At 34.7% G+C, this 15,094-nt stretch overlaps 2 long non-coding RNA genes across 2 annotated transcripts; both read left to right on the top strand.

Annotated features, from left to right (window-relative positions):
* Positions 1–638: 638 nt before the first annotated feature.
* LOC149181111 (uncharacterized) lies at positions 639–1,295 on the top strand. The gene is made up of 4 exons (XR_016257520.1): positions 639–843; positions 936–1,004; positions 1,092–1,127; positions 1,226–1,295. It is a non-coding gene; the product is annotated as an uncharacterized LOC149181111 (long non-coding RNA).
* A 1,578-nt stretch (positions 1,296–2,873) lies between these two features.
* LOC149181110 (uncharacterized) lies at positions 2,874–4,954 on the top strand. The gene is made up of 5 exons (XR_016257519.1): positions 2,874–3,744; positions 3,839–3,901; positions 4,002–4,072; positions 4,513–4,545; positions 4,785–4,954. It is a non-coding gene; the product is annotated as an uncharacterized LOC149181110 (long non-coding RNA).
* Positions 4,955–15,094: the final 10,140 nt, after the last annotated feature.

The raw sequence follows: 15,094 nt of genomic DNA, 5'->3' as shown, positions 1-15,094 counted from the left end.
CTTAATAATACATTTAAAATATACCTTCTAAATATTCCAATGTAATTTTACTTTTTAAAATGAATAAATTTACTTTCTTGTAAAAAGTTCCTTCTCACACTCAAAAACATGAAACAAATTTTCTCTCCTATATAAGAGTGGTTAATATCATATGTGAAATATACGTCCAAATTTTACCATACACTCGTTAATGAGACAAACCCTATACCTTTCATGTGTAAGGGTTGTGAACCACATATTTAAAAACCACCTCAATTACTATAATTAAATTAGATGCTTGTTTTTCTTAGATTACCGTGTCTGTATTACAAAAAAAAAGAAGTAAATTGATATTACGAATATGCATTCGTACCCCAAAAAGGTAAATTAAAAAAAATATATTTACCTTCAAACCATAGTTAATGAATTTATGAGTAACATGGAATTAGCATAATGGACACTATATAAAACACTGACATTGAACACATGATTAACAAGCATGGTTTAAATAATAGTTTCAAAAAAACATTTGAATTATTGGTTTGATATTTTTACATAGCAACATTACCAAAGGTTTACACCGAGGGTTGGTTCATCCCCTTAGGCACATATATATATAGGCTTATGGTGTACAATTGTCTTTTTCCTTGCGTGCCAAGTTGTACCTAGAAGCTTCTCCAGTGTTTCCTCTGCACCATTGATCGATAGTGGTGACAATATCACGGTCAATTGGGATCTGCAATTGTTGAGGTAACCACCCTGCCCAACTCTCTCGGTTTCCGGTCATTTTCTCCCTGTCCAAACTTGGAAGCACCGCTCTGCAACTGCACCTCACTGGCGAAAGGGCTTTCTAATGGTTCCAATGTAATTTCACTCACGACCCTCTTTTTGTTTGATTAATGATCATGGCCGACATGGTCAAATCACTAATAAATTCTCATGCTTGCAATTTTTAGGTGGCTAGTCTTCCTGTCAAGGGTTTCCTTTAATTCGCTAGCAAAATGCTCCTCCTCTGCCTCAAGCAGGTAAGGTTCTGACTTGAGCGATGGTTTTGCGCCAATGATGTTCTTTCCTTTCCAGGGTTAATGTTTGAGGTTTCTGTCCACTGACAGGCTTTCGCTCCATGCCAGATTCTAGTTTTTTCACAGGTAAAATGTCCATTTTACTGATTGTATTTACCCTATTTTTTGTAATGGTAGCATTACTGTTACTAACAAGGTTTCTAAGCGGCTTGTTTGATGTACAGGTTATACCCTAATTCTCCATTTTATTTGAGCTTGAAGGAAGGCTTTGATTTAATGTACGAGTGACAACAATTGACCCTCATCTCTATTTTCCTCTTACCATGTGCCTTACTCCCATGTTATTTAAATATGGAACCCAATAGGGTTTAGATAGTTGTTTAGGAATGAATCATTTTAATTTATGAACAGTCTCTATGTAGTTGTTGGCAAGCCCTATTCGGACTGAAAGGGTTTTCATATCTGTTATTTTATTTTCATTACTGCGCCAAGCTAATTCGTAACTTACAAGGTGCAAGGAGCCTTACCGTTCAATTTGTCTGTAATTTAACTATCTATAATAATTCTGCAATCGTTTAGAGATACTTTATGTAAATCCAAGTGTCTTGATAGAACAAATAATTTTTATGATGTGGTTGATTTACAATACACAATTATAAATTTTATATTTATATATAACAGTCTAGTCGAGTTTTGTTGCATCTATAATGTGTATAATGTTTTTGGATTTTCCATCTGCATATCTATATGTTAATTTGGTGAATGAGTTTCCTTTTGATTCGTGAATGGTTTATGAGAACTTAAAAGTAATTTTTCGCATCTGCTGGGGTTTATATTTTGAGTTGCCTCTACCTAAGGAAGGTACTGTGTAGTTACCATTTGAGTCCCTGGGTTGGGCTGGTGTTCTGCTCACCCCGAGAAGGGTGTGAGTCATTTTTATGAATTTCAGGGGTTTCAACCTCAAATTCTATGTGAATTTATATATATTTGACACTTTTAAATCAATTTTCCTCTCGACAATTGATGGTTTCTTATAATACATTTGCTCTCCAGTGTATTTTTCTATATGAAAATCTTATTTATATGTTTCAGCCAACTCTATGTGAATCTGTGGAATAAGTTTGGTAGATTACACTAAGTTTACAATCCTTTCCAACAATGCGGTGCAAACTCTCTTGACTCTGCAGAATTCTCAGGTGGGCAAATATTCTCTACACAACAACACCTAATTTTTGCATTCTCTACTTCCAGTTCCATTTAATTGTTATTTTCACTTTATTGTTGAATTACGATTGACCGTTTTATTCTCATTGCAAAGGGTTTCTAAGAAAAACATAGTCTCCTCACCTCGAGAAGGGCGCGAGTAATTTTTATGAATTCCAACGATTTCAACCCCAAACCTTCTGTGAATTTGTATATATTCGACTATTATAAATCAATTTTCCTCTCGGCAATCAATTGTTTAACAATTATTGCACTTCTATTTTCTCATAATATATTTGTTGTAAAGAAATAATAATAAAAAATAATATTTAAAATTAAAAATATTGATATTAATTTTAAAAAACAAAATTGAACTAATTAACATTCTTATATATTAATTTTATACAGTCATACTTTATTTAGATGATGTGGCATTTTCTTGAGCTCTAAGAGTGTTTTAGTTGGTTTGAATATGTAAGATTGAATTGTAAGTATCATAAACATACAATACATAAAGTGAAATTTGATCATGAAGATTCTAAAGTGATTTAATGATATTCATAATATTCATATGGATAAGACTTATATTATCATTTATTTCGACAATTTATCATTTATCATTTTTACTAAAGTAGTCCTAAAGTAATAATTTCTATTATTGTGAATGTATTACAATTTTCCATCCCATATCAATTAAGTTACACTGAAGATCAACGAAGATTCAATCCCTTCCTTTCGACACCTATTGCTACAGATATCGAACTTGGCAATCGTTGGTTAATCAAGGTTGGCATCGAAATCCATAAAATCCTTCTCAACCCTCCACCTATCACTACTGATCTCCAAATTTCCAATCTAATCGACAATTCTGGTTCAACCCTAGCATCGACAGTGTAGAAGCAAAGAGGGTCGTTTAGGTAATCAAAAACCCTCTTCTGGGGCCACAGAGGGGTCATTCGGTCTTTGTCACTTTGGCAAAATTGAGCTCTGAAACTTCACCCGTTAGCTAGGTTTCTGTGTCTCACATAGGTGTCCTACTTTTCTCACTATACTCCTAATTGAGTCTTTTGGTTGCATCAGTGGCAAATCCTCTGTTAAGGTCAGTTATCCTAGGCTTCCCTTAGCTCCGACCGAGTACGAAACCCATGCTCGATGCCCTTCATCTTATTTAATCAATTCATCTTATTTAATCAATTCATGGCTTGTAAGGTTATCATCTTGTGTGCTCTGGTGACAGAATTTTAATGGGGTTTCTTCTTCGTGACCCAGGTATGTTTGTTAGTATGTTAATGAGAATTTTCTTCTATTGTGGTTTATCTACGTTTTGATTTCAACTCTTTTACTTATATGTTCTTATCTCTTGTTTATAGGTCAGACCCATGCTCATGGTGTATGGACACAAAGTCTTCGGTTACGAATTGATTGTTTCCTCTATTTTCTAGTTTAGCAACCCAACCCTTCCTAGCTAGAATTTCTACTCAACAGTGTTGCCTCGACAAAATTTCGAGTCCTATGAGTTCAACACCTGCTAGAATTAAAGGTTACGTTACCTCTCCAGCATTCACAGTTCCATATAATCATTATTTTCAGTTTAATGTTGAATTAAGCTTGACGAAATTAATTGTTATTTTCAGTTTAATTGTTGTTGGTCTGGTCTGGCGACCAAATTTTGATGGGGTTTCTTCTTCATCACCTAGGTATGTTTATGAGTAATTCATTCAAAATTTTCTTCTATTCTGGTTTATCTACATTTGGTTTCAATTATTTTACTTATATATTATTATATTTTGTTGACAGGTCAGACCCATGTTCGCGATGTATGGACACAGACTCTCGGGTTACCAATTGACTTTCCCTCCTTTTTCCAGGTTAGCAACGTAGCCCTTCTTTGCTAGAATTTTAGCTCAAAAGTGGTGCCTCAACTAAATTTCAAGTCCTATGAGTTTGACAGTTGCTAGAATTAAGGGTTTATGATTGGTACCTTCTGATTAAACTATGTTAGCTATTACCTACAGGATTGTGGACGCAGCATGACTTATGTTACTTCTTTTTTTTTATAATACATTGAATTCATCACACGACCATGCTCTTATTGGTATGTAATTTTTATTGTAATGATTTAGATGACTCATAGCTTATTTTAAAGGGTTGAATACACTATATGAGATGTTGGAATGTAATTTTTTAAAAACAAATATGCTCGTTCGTGAATTTACATTTACTCCAGTCTATTTTTATTTGTTTGTGCCAGCTCTACGTCAATTTTTGGAATAAGTTTAGAAAATAAAATACGTCTTAATTATTTCAGGTCCATATTCCATTGTTTGCAACTTGAATTCAGGTACTTCTACTGGTGCGACTTATGCTATTGTAGCATCTAACCCTTCTTTTTTCCTATATAAAAAAGAGTCAAGGATATGTTTCCAACAACGCAAAATATTTATTGTTTCTTTTATATTCACTACGAGTTGAACACTTTAGTTTTTCGAGTCACCCATTTACTGGATGACGACAACCATCTTGGATTAAGATGGAAATAGATTCTCTAGTTACCAATTGACTGTTCTCTCTTTTTTCCAGGTTAGCAGCGTAGCCCTTCCTAGCTAGAATTTTAGCTCAACAGTGGTGCCTCAACTAAATTTCGAGTCTTATGAGTTTGGAAGTTGCTAGAATTAAGGGTTTCTGATTGGTACATTCTGTTTAAACTATGTTAGATTTTACGTAAATGATTTTGGACATGACATTACTTATGTTACTTCTTTGTTTTGTAATACATTGAATTCATCGCGCAACCATGTTTTTATTTGTTTGCAATTTTCATTGTAATTATTTAGATGAATCACAAATTATATTAAAGAGTTGAATACACTATATGAGATGTTGGAATGTAATATTTTTAAAACAAATATGCTCGTTCGTGAACTTACATTTACTGTAGTCTATTTTTATTTGTTTGTGCCAGCTCTACGTCAATTTCTGGAATAATTTTAGAAAAGAAAACACTTCTTAATTACTTCGGGTCCATATTCCACTATTCACAACTTGCATTCAGGTACGTCTACCAGTTATGTCATTGTAGCGACTTATGCTATTATAGCATCTAACCCTTTTTTTCCTGCGTAAAAAAAAGAGTCAAGGATATGTTTCCAACAACACAAATTATTTACTGTTGCTTTTATATTCACTACGAGTTGGACATTTTAGTTTTTCGAGTCACCCATTTACTAGATGGTGACAACCATCTTGGCTTAAGACGAATTGGGTTTCTCTAGTTTGCGCTTAGGTGTATTTATATGCATGCAAATGCAATTGCTCCAGCAAGAGTGTCCTCAACAAGTTGGCAGTAAGTCGACAATAATATTTAAATTTCCTTATAAATAAAACATCACCGATAGTGATTTTGAATTTTTGTTCTAACTCAAAATTTAATACCATTTATTCTGGCCAAATAAGTTTGTAGTGGAAATCAATTATTCTGGGACTGACGTTGTATCAAATTATGCTACTATACTATGTAACACTTATTTTCTCCTGCGAAAAAAAGGAGTGAAGGTATTTACTGTTCCTTTTACTGAGATGGTGACAACCATATCGTCTTAAGGCAACATCAAAATTTTCGCTTACACACTAACACAAAATGTTTATTGTTCCTTTTATATTCACTACGACTTGAAAGCAAAGGAGACTGCTCTGCAAGGACTGTGCTCAACAGCTTAGTAGTAAGTCGACGTGAACGTACAAACCCCTGAACTCGTTCTTGTACTTCCTCTTCTTCTAGTTATCAGTTTCACATACATCCTTGTAACCTTAATAAATAAAAATATTCTCTTTGTAATTACCATCTTAGCGAAGGGTAAAGATTTATTACTCTTTTCACGAAAGACGACCACCCAATGTCTGCAACGCTAACCCAATGTCTACAACGCCAACTTAATGTCTGCAACACCAACCGTAGGAAGCACAACACACCGAGGCAATTCAATTACAACAGGAACCTCCAAGAAACATGAAGACAGGAACTGAAACATACATAAACATCCAATTCCAGCACCATGCAACCAATTTAGCATCCCACTGCAATTTCAATTGTTTTACATACATCAAAATCCAAACCATTTTATCATCCACAACTAAAAAATATTTTTAATTATTTATTTATTAACATTTTTAACATTTGTGTTAGTGTGTCGGTGTTTCAATTTATTTACTACGTAACTTTAATTTTTACTGCATAAATTTACATCTGCCAACACTACACATTTATTAACTCGCTTAATTTTGAATTTATTAACTCTCTTAGTTTTGAATTTATTAACTCATGTAAATTATTAAAAAAATTCATTTTCGCCCAATAAAAACCTCACTATAATAGTGGATTAGTTATCTATTGTTTTTAATACGACCGCCAACACTACACATTTATTAACTTACTTAATTTTGAATTCATTAACTCACTTAATTTATTAAAATACTTAATTTTCGCCCACTAAAAACTTCACTGGAATAGTGGAGAAGTAGTTATCCATTATTTTTAATACACATGCCGACGCTACACATTTATGAAATCGCTTAATTTATTAAAAAATTAATTTTCTCCCATTAAAAACTTGACAAGAGTGGATAAGTGGTTATGTGAACAACGGAATTTTACTCCATAACATCATAGTTTTCACTGATTCCTTAACACCACCGCCAACACTTCCAAATTCAATTAGACAACATCTGTCCTTCGCATCAAACGACATCGCTGCCCTCTCTCGTTCACTTCAGCTGTAGATTTAACATTGAGACGAAGAATACCTTGGCATATTCACTCCTCAACAAATCCTGTCCACCCAATATTAACAAGAGAGAAAATCAACAAACCTCCTTGCACCTAAAGTTCACATATATACGCCTATCGACAAATTAGAGAATTGACATTTTTACAAGATAGGAAGCACCAAGAGAGCATTGTTTATGTTCAAATCAAATTACTAAAGCAGATATAGACTTAACATAGCTTGCTAGCAAGATACACATAAATACTAGTGACATATGATTCTAGGTTATGATCCTAGAAATTCATTTTGTTTTTCAATAGTGCATTTCGAACTTTCAAAAATAAGATTCCTATGAGTTGAGAAGGATTACAATGTATATTTTTATAGTTGACAAAAATATAATTATAATTATATTAGAATTAATATAAAAAATAATTTAAATTAATTTAATATATATTTAAAAAAATACATAAATATCTTCATATTTAAGAAATCAAATTCACATGGATCTTTGTTAATAATGTTTTTTAATGATTTTTTTAAAATAATTAATTTAATTTAATTATTATAATATTATGTTATGAAATGCATATTATATTTTTTAATATTAAAATATATTTGTTATTTAATAAAATAATTAAAAATATACTAATTTTCAAGAATATTTCACATTCAAATATCCTTAATTTAAATACAAAATATGAATAATTGTTTTTACAATTATTTATTTAAAATACATATATGAACATAAATCATCGTCATTGGTAACCTCATAATCTATATACATATATTTACTTATTAATTTTCATATTTATGAAATAAAAGGTGTTAAAATATTAGATTAAAATATTAAACATTCTCATATCAAATTTTCAGATTTATTTCATGAAATGTATTAAAATATTAAACATGCTCCTCTCTCTTACTTAAAAATTCTAGGTTTGTTTTTCTTTTTAAGTTCATTTCCCCTCTTAGATTTGCCTCTCAAGATAGATGGGAGGTGTTACACAGTATTTTGTCACGCCTCCTACACTTCCCTGTGACATACCCTGAAGTGCCTGAAACATGATCATTATACATTATATTCATTAATGTGTGTAGCTTAGATCCCTCCTTTAAATTTGCCTAGAAAATATCTAGAGCTTTCCCTGAAGAAATAGCTTATGAAACCCTAAAATGAGAATCATCGCACTTATGAAGCTAAAAACCGCGATGATCGCCTGTTGCACCTTGTTAAGACAGCGATGGCATCGCCCTGTTCTCTTTCATACTCGCGATGGTCTCAAAAATGGAGTTTTCCCATAGAGGATGAGAAGCTTCGTGATCTAGAAGCTTCCAGAGCGGCGAGTTGGAGGTGGTTTCGCATAGATGAGGTTGAATCCTCCTAATTTGACCTCTTGGTCTCATCCCTATGAGATACCTCCTTAAGATGTGGGCCTAATCCTATCTTTGGAGGATGTCTAACTCCCTCTCCCAGCTTATAAATTCCCCCTCTACCATTCCCAAATGGTTGATCTATGTCCATTTGCACCCCTATGCTGAGCTTGTGCTTAGAGGTTATTCATTAGACTTGGAGAAGGAGTGTTGGAGAGTTTCTTGGCTTGGACTTGGATTACCACTCAAGGAGAGCCTTTCAACATCAAGGCTATGGTTGTAAGCTTCCCCTTTATTCTTTAAATAATAATACAACTGCTGGTTCATCTTCCCAATATATATGTTCATGTATGTATTTGTTTGGCATTCCTTGATCAGCTAAATAGATTATTATTGGATTTGATATTGGTTTTGGCATGCTTTTTTGTCTCTTGGTTGTTTGTGCAGGTACATAAGCACTGGAAGAAGCAGGAACAAGACCTTGACACAAGCAGTTCGAGGATTTCAACAAAGGAAATCGAATTAGCATCAGAACAAGGTAGGCCTTCTCTCTTGTTCTATTTTTCAATCATAATCTAGGAAGATGTCTAGTTGATTGTCCTCTCAAGTTGCTAGACCCACTCATTGGGATAGAGGGATTGTCTCTGTCCACATAGAGGATTAACCTTAACAACAAAATGGTGACTCCAATGGGGAGCCTATGACCTTTTCCTTCCTCTCCTTCACCTTGTCTTTTGACGAGTTTGGTCAACCATTGATTTTTAGACTTCATTTCTTGCTTGCAGTCAATGTCATTGCCTGGTAGATGTTTGAAGATTGTTAACTTGAGCTATTTTTGAAGATTTTAAATTTATTTGTCCTTTTCCTTGACCATCGCGGATATAATCCTGATAATCATGATGATATCACGATTTTTCTAGTCATAGTAGTGATGATCGCTACTTTAATTCTGACAGGTGCGATGATTGCAGAAAACTTAGAAATTTAGGGTTTTCTCTTTGATTTTCAGTTTCAGTTGTCTTCTCCTTGAGATTTACCAGTGTGTTTGTTCATTGACTCTCTCAGTGTCTGCTTGCAATTTCTTTTTGACTTGGCTTGAGTGTTCTTGAAGTTTGATTAGCCTTTTAGGGTTCTAGGTCTTCTAGGTCAACCTTAGTACACTCGTCGATCTTCTAATCAGAGATTGATTGCCTGCGTTAAAAAGTCTTTGTGTGTTCAGACCTGCTTGCAGATTACTTTTGGTTCTTGTGCCTTAAGTTGTTTTCATTAGTGGATATAGTGAAAGTTTCTTAGGCTTCATTCGACAAGCGATAGATTACAGATTGATTGTCTCTTTGGAATCAAAAGAAAAGTGTTTTCTTTGAAGTTATTTATGTTTCAAACTAAAAGTGTAAGTGCAATTATTTTCCTAGTTCTCGGAACATTTTTTGTTGCATTCGAATCATTGATGTGAAAGTAATTTTCATACTTCTTGGTTTTCTTGCATTCTCTTTCCCTTTGCACTAGATTACGTTTGTTGCATTTCAAAAAGAGAAGAAAAAATCAGCATTATATCTTAGAGATTTTGCTTTAAGATTTTCTTTGGTGTTGCGTTTGCTTAGCATATGAAAGATTAGATTTCATATTTTTTGCATTTGAGGATAGTCATATATGCCTATTGCATTTGGTTTGATGCATGATTTGAGTGATTTTCTTCCCTACATAGCTAGCCTTCATTGAATTGAAAGATTTCATTTCATTATCTAGTTTGCATTTTAGGAAGAAGAAACATTGTTAAGGCCTTGAAATTGAGACATAATTACAAGATCAACTTTAAATCTATCAATTAACCTACGGAGAATTCGAAACATTAATGATCATATTTAGTGGTCTAGGTTAGAGACGTGTTTCGACGTCTTTGAAACTTAGTAGTTGTCATTAGCTTTGGAATTAGACAGCGCTAGCATGAACTTGTGCTCCTCGTATCGTCGCTTATATAAAGGGATACCCCTCTAGGTTGCAATCCTTTATCCATAGGAAGCCGTGTCTACTGCCCTGTAAACGTGATACACCGAACAAAACATTCGGGGAGATTTCCTGCACGTACGTCAAGTCCTTGGTAAAATTATTTTGCTGAGGTGTATATTGCAGTTCACGGTTACTCGGTACTCCTTTTACCTAGATTCACCTGAGCAATCATTTCGATCTTTTCTGACTCTTTAAATTTGAAAATATCATCGAGCACTTGTCCTTTCAAGCTCATTAAACCAAAAAAAGCGACTAGAGTCACCTTTTATTCCTTTTCTCGACTCTTAAAACATGAAAAGGCAAAGTTTTTTTTTCAAATTCTAAAATTAATTGACTGCGAAACAACATCCTTCTTGTGGAAATACTCCTTAGTAGATCTTAGGCTGATACTAATGACAACATTTCCTGAGTCTACCAGTCAAGGAAGCCCCTCTGATGGGAATCCTAGTCGTTTTCCTTCTTTTGGAAATACTGGTGCTCCCTATAAGGCGACATTGTCCGTTCCTAGATTGACCATTGGTTTGTCAATTTGGTTATTTTCGACGTCGGTGGTTCCGAGTGCTCAAACTGATTTTCAAACGAGTTCTCCTCCAACTGAACAAAACCAACATCATGATGATCCTAAAGTTGACCCCTTCCCTTCTTTGTCTATTTCTTCACCTCGTTCTTCCTCTTCGCTTGGTGAAAGTCTAGATTCTAGTAACCAGGAAGCTAAGAAGAAGAAGAAGAAAAATAAGCAAGGGGGCAACCAATTAGTCATTGCTATGGATGCAACTGATGTAGGAAAATATTCCAATCAACCTTGAAAAGTAAAATTACCTTGCATGTTATGTAAGGGTGACCACTTTCTTCGAAATTATCCTAGTATTCCCTAGGTCTTAGAAGTGTGGTATATAGGTTCACATCGACCCTTTTCATCATTCTCTAGCGATCATGCTGGTGATAAACCTTCAATTAGTAAATCCCATGGGAAAAAGGGAAAAGTCAAATTCCTTGTAAGTTGTGTGAAGGTAATCATCCCATTCACCTTTTTCCTTTAATGGATGAAGCTTCCAAAGAGTTGGAAAACTTTACTGCTTCCCAACCTCATCTTCCGACTGGGTATCAGAAGCTTTCCCTTGATCCTTCACTAGTTGATCTAGTGATTGATCAAAAGTCATCTTTGGTCAAGCCCTCTCTCTCTGATAGTGAGTCTCATGAGTTCATTCTTGACCAACCATTGGTTGAGAAACTGGTAGGCTTGACTCCATCTTAAATTAAATGCACCTTTTCGGTAGTGAGTGAACCTCATACTGCTCAGGTTCTTCTGGTTTCTTCAATCTCAAATGAACTGGAGGTAAATCCTCCTGTTCCTGAGGTGCATGAGAGTATCTTTCCTGGTCCCATCGAGCAAGAGTGTATCTCAAACATTCCTATGACACCCCCTCTGAGTAGTTTAGTCACTTCTTTTGATTGAAGTTGACTGGCAGGATATCGCCTTCCATCTTATGTGGCTTTCCAGATTATGATACAAGCTTACCATATGGCCATACCTAGCACAATTATAGATGAGGGCACATCTATTAGCATTCTGTCGTCAACTTCTTGGAAAGATTTAGGTTCTCCTTAGCTTGTCCCCGCCACCCAGAATCTGTTAGCTTTTAATAAAGGAACCAATCAACTGTTAGGGATCCTTCCTAAGTTACCTATTACTTTGGGAGGAAAGATTGTCTATATAGACACGATGGTTGTCCAAGGCCATTTAGATTTTAATATACTCCTTTGGCGTGACTATGTTTATGTCATGGGACCTCTTGTTTATTCCCTCTTTCAAGTGATGTATCTTCCGCATGAAGGAAACATTATGATCATTGATTAAATTACATTCATTGGTTTTGAATGAGCTCCCAATCAACTAGCATCCCTAAATGGTTATTATGTGCAAGCAGTATCACCTCCGCCACAGGTTAATTAAGTGACCACCTGTTCCATGCCCGCATCTACTAATGATCTAGTAGGTGATGTAGTACATCATGTACTGGGGACATTGGAGCCCAAATTTTCCTTTGGATCTCTGGACATGTATCCCTTCCAAAGTGTTGTTCTCCCCTCTAATGAGAAACTCTTGGAAGCCATGGCCTCTTTTGATCTGTGATCAAGGTATGGAGCAGAGTTCCTTGTCTTGTGTCAAGCTCATTAAAAAATGAAATAAGGACCATGAGGATAGTTCTTTTACTTGTGTCAAGCTCGGTAAAAAATGAAACAAGGTGTCATGAGCATGGTTATTTTCATGTGTCAAGCTCATTAAAAAATGAAACAAACCCCCTTCCAGTTCGAGTCTTTGATTAGACCTCATAAAATCCCAGTCAAGTCTTTCACTTGATCTCGTAAGTGAACATTCTTTCCATCCATTTACGTGAATGAAATGAAGCATGGGGGGCATGTTCCTCAAATTGACTCATTATGCTAGGGGCATGCAAAATTATTTCAAGCACAATTTATTTTTGTTTCAAGCTTGTGTAAAATTGAAACCAAATTCAAGCATAGTTTATCTTTGTTTCAAGATTAGGTAAAAATGAAACCAAATCCAAGCATAGTTTTTTTCCATTTCAAGCTTGTGTAAAAATGAAACCATTCCCACTTTACATCTTGTGATTTCCGTTTCTATCAACATGTTTTCTAGATGATCCTTGGTTTTGTCCATTCCATTGCCACCATCTCTTTGGCTGGTCATTCACTTTCGCTTGGTTGTTTTACCCTTGCCTGAGGAACATCTATGATGAGTGGTCTTATTAGCCAGCCTCTTGACCATTACATGTTTTGAGCAATTCCATCATGATCGGAACCAGTTGATATCCTTTTATACCACTCGTTCTTGTAGGAGGAGTCATCTTTCATCTCTTTTCAAACTCCAAAAATATGAAAAGTGTTAGGCCCCTATACTACTAGTGTAACTCCTTATTGTTATTAGTACAACCTCCTTATTATATTGTTGTACCCATGCAGTCCCCATATTGTTATTATTGTGCCCCATAGAGGCCCACTATTATTATTATTATGCCCTTACATTATTATTGTTATGTCGGCTCTGATTATATTATGACCCCTTAGACTCCTATATATAGAAAGGAGGTCTTGTCATTTGTATCATCCAAGAATTGTTCATTTGTGTAATGTAAAGGAGGTTGCCCCCTCGAAGAGGCTTATTTTTAAGGCGTTTATCTATATTTTCTATCATTTTGTGAGCTGGTTTCATAACATTTGGTATCAGAGCTTTGGATTCTAGGGTTTCGCTGCTCCAAACAGGTCATCGTGGAATTTTCACTATAACTTTTTCTCTATGAATTTTCAGAACGTAAAACAAAAACCCATTTGAGAAGAAATCATTTTGAACCTTGGCTCCGAATTTCAGATCCTGTCTCTCTATATTTTGGCAATATAGTTCAAGGAAGTTAGGGTTTATTCAGACCCCCAAATTACATTCCAAACAGGTCACCTTGGGAAAATCGTCATAATTGTCTCTCTGAGCATTAGATTGAAATTTCGTAAGAAGTTACAAAAAGAGGACGGACTGTAGTTTTTGTGTATATTTTTCAGATCAAAAAGGTCAAAACAGTGACACGTGTCACTTCATACAAGTTTGCTCTTCTGAAAAGGTATATAATCAAGTCATCTTGGGAGATTGTGCATAACTCTTTTTTGGAGAATCCAATTTTGATCAGACTGGTGGCATTGGAAAGAGGACATAGAGGGCTACTGTAGGTCACAATTTTAGAACTTAAAGATATGAAAGTACAGATTTACAGTCATTTCAAGATTGAAATCCTAAAATCAAGAAAAATTGAGATGAGGAAGTTTGATGGTAAGGATCTGGTAAATTGGATACTACAGATGGAGAATTATTTTGATATACATGGTGTACCACGATTACAAAAGGTATGGATTGCATCTTCATATTTAGAACAAGATCAATTTTATGGTATAAAGGGCTTTGTTCTTGTAAACCACTTGTTACGTGGTCAATTTTCATGGAGGAAATTATAGCACATTATGAGGATACAAATTGCAACACCTTCTTTAGAGCAACACCACAACAATTGGAAGAAAAAAGAGAAAAATGTCTTTGTTACAAAGTGGAAAGCAAAATTATGGAAACAAGGAAGTCTACTCCTCACAATTATAAAGATGGAAGTGTTGTTTCTCCTAGCCTTCCATAACCTACAAAGATTACACCACAACAATTAGAAGAAAAAAGAGAAAAAGGGCTTTGTTACAATTGTGATAGCAAATGCAATAAAGGTCATATGTGTGCTGAGAATAAATTATTTTACATAGAGTATTAAGAGGAGGAAGAAAAGGATCAAGAAACATCAAAAGAAGAGGATATACGCCAGGACCCAACCATAGAGAAAGAAGAAATGAATCCAACCATATCTTGTAAAGAATTGGCAAGAATTACCACTCCTCAAACTCTCAAGATAGAAGGACATATCAAGAAGAAAAAGGTTCAAGAAGTGAAAGAGCACATCGAGAAAAAAGAAATGAATCCAACCATATCTTGTAATGCATTGGCCGAAATTACCACTCCTCAAACTATCAAGATAGAAGGACATATCAAGAAGAAAAATGTTCAAGAAGTGAAAGATCACATCGAGCATCAAGAAATGAATCTGACCATATCTTGTAAAGTATTGGAAGAAATTACCACTCCTCAAACTCTCAAGATAGAAGGACATATCAAGAAGAAACAGTTTCAGGCAGTGAAAT

This window comes from Pinus tabuliformis, chromosome 3_2 (assembly GCF_031772625.1).
Source record: "Pinus tabuliformis cultivar Carrire ecotype Pingquan chromosome 3_2, CPIR1, whole genome shotgun sequence".
In the NCBI taxonomy this organism is placed as follows: Eukaryota; Viridiplantae; Streptophyta; class Pinopsida; order Pinales; family Pinaceae; genus Pinus; species Pinus tabuliformis.
Note: the sequence above shows the minus strand (reverse complement) of the source record. Positions and strands in the feature narration are given on the sequence as shown.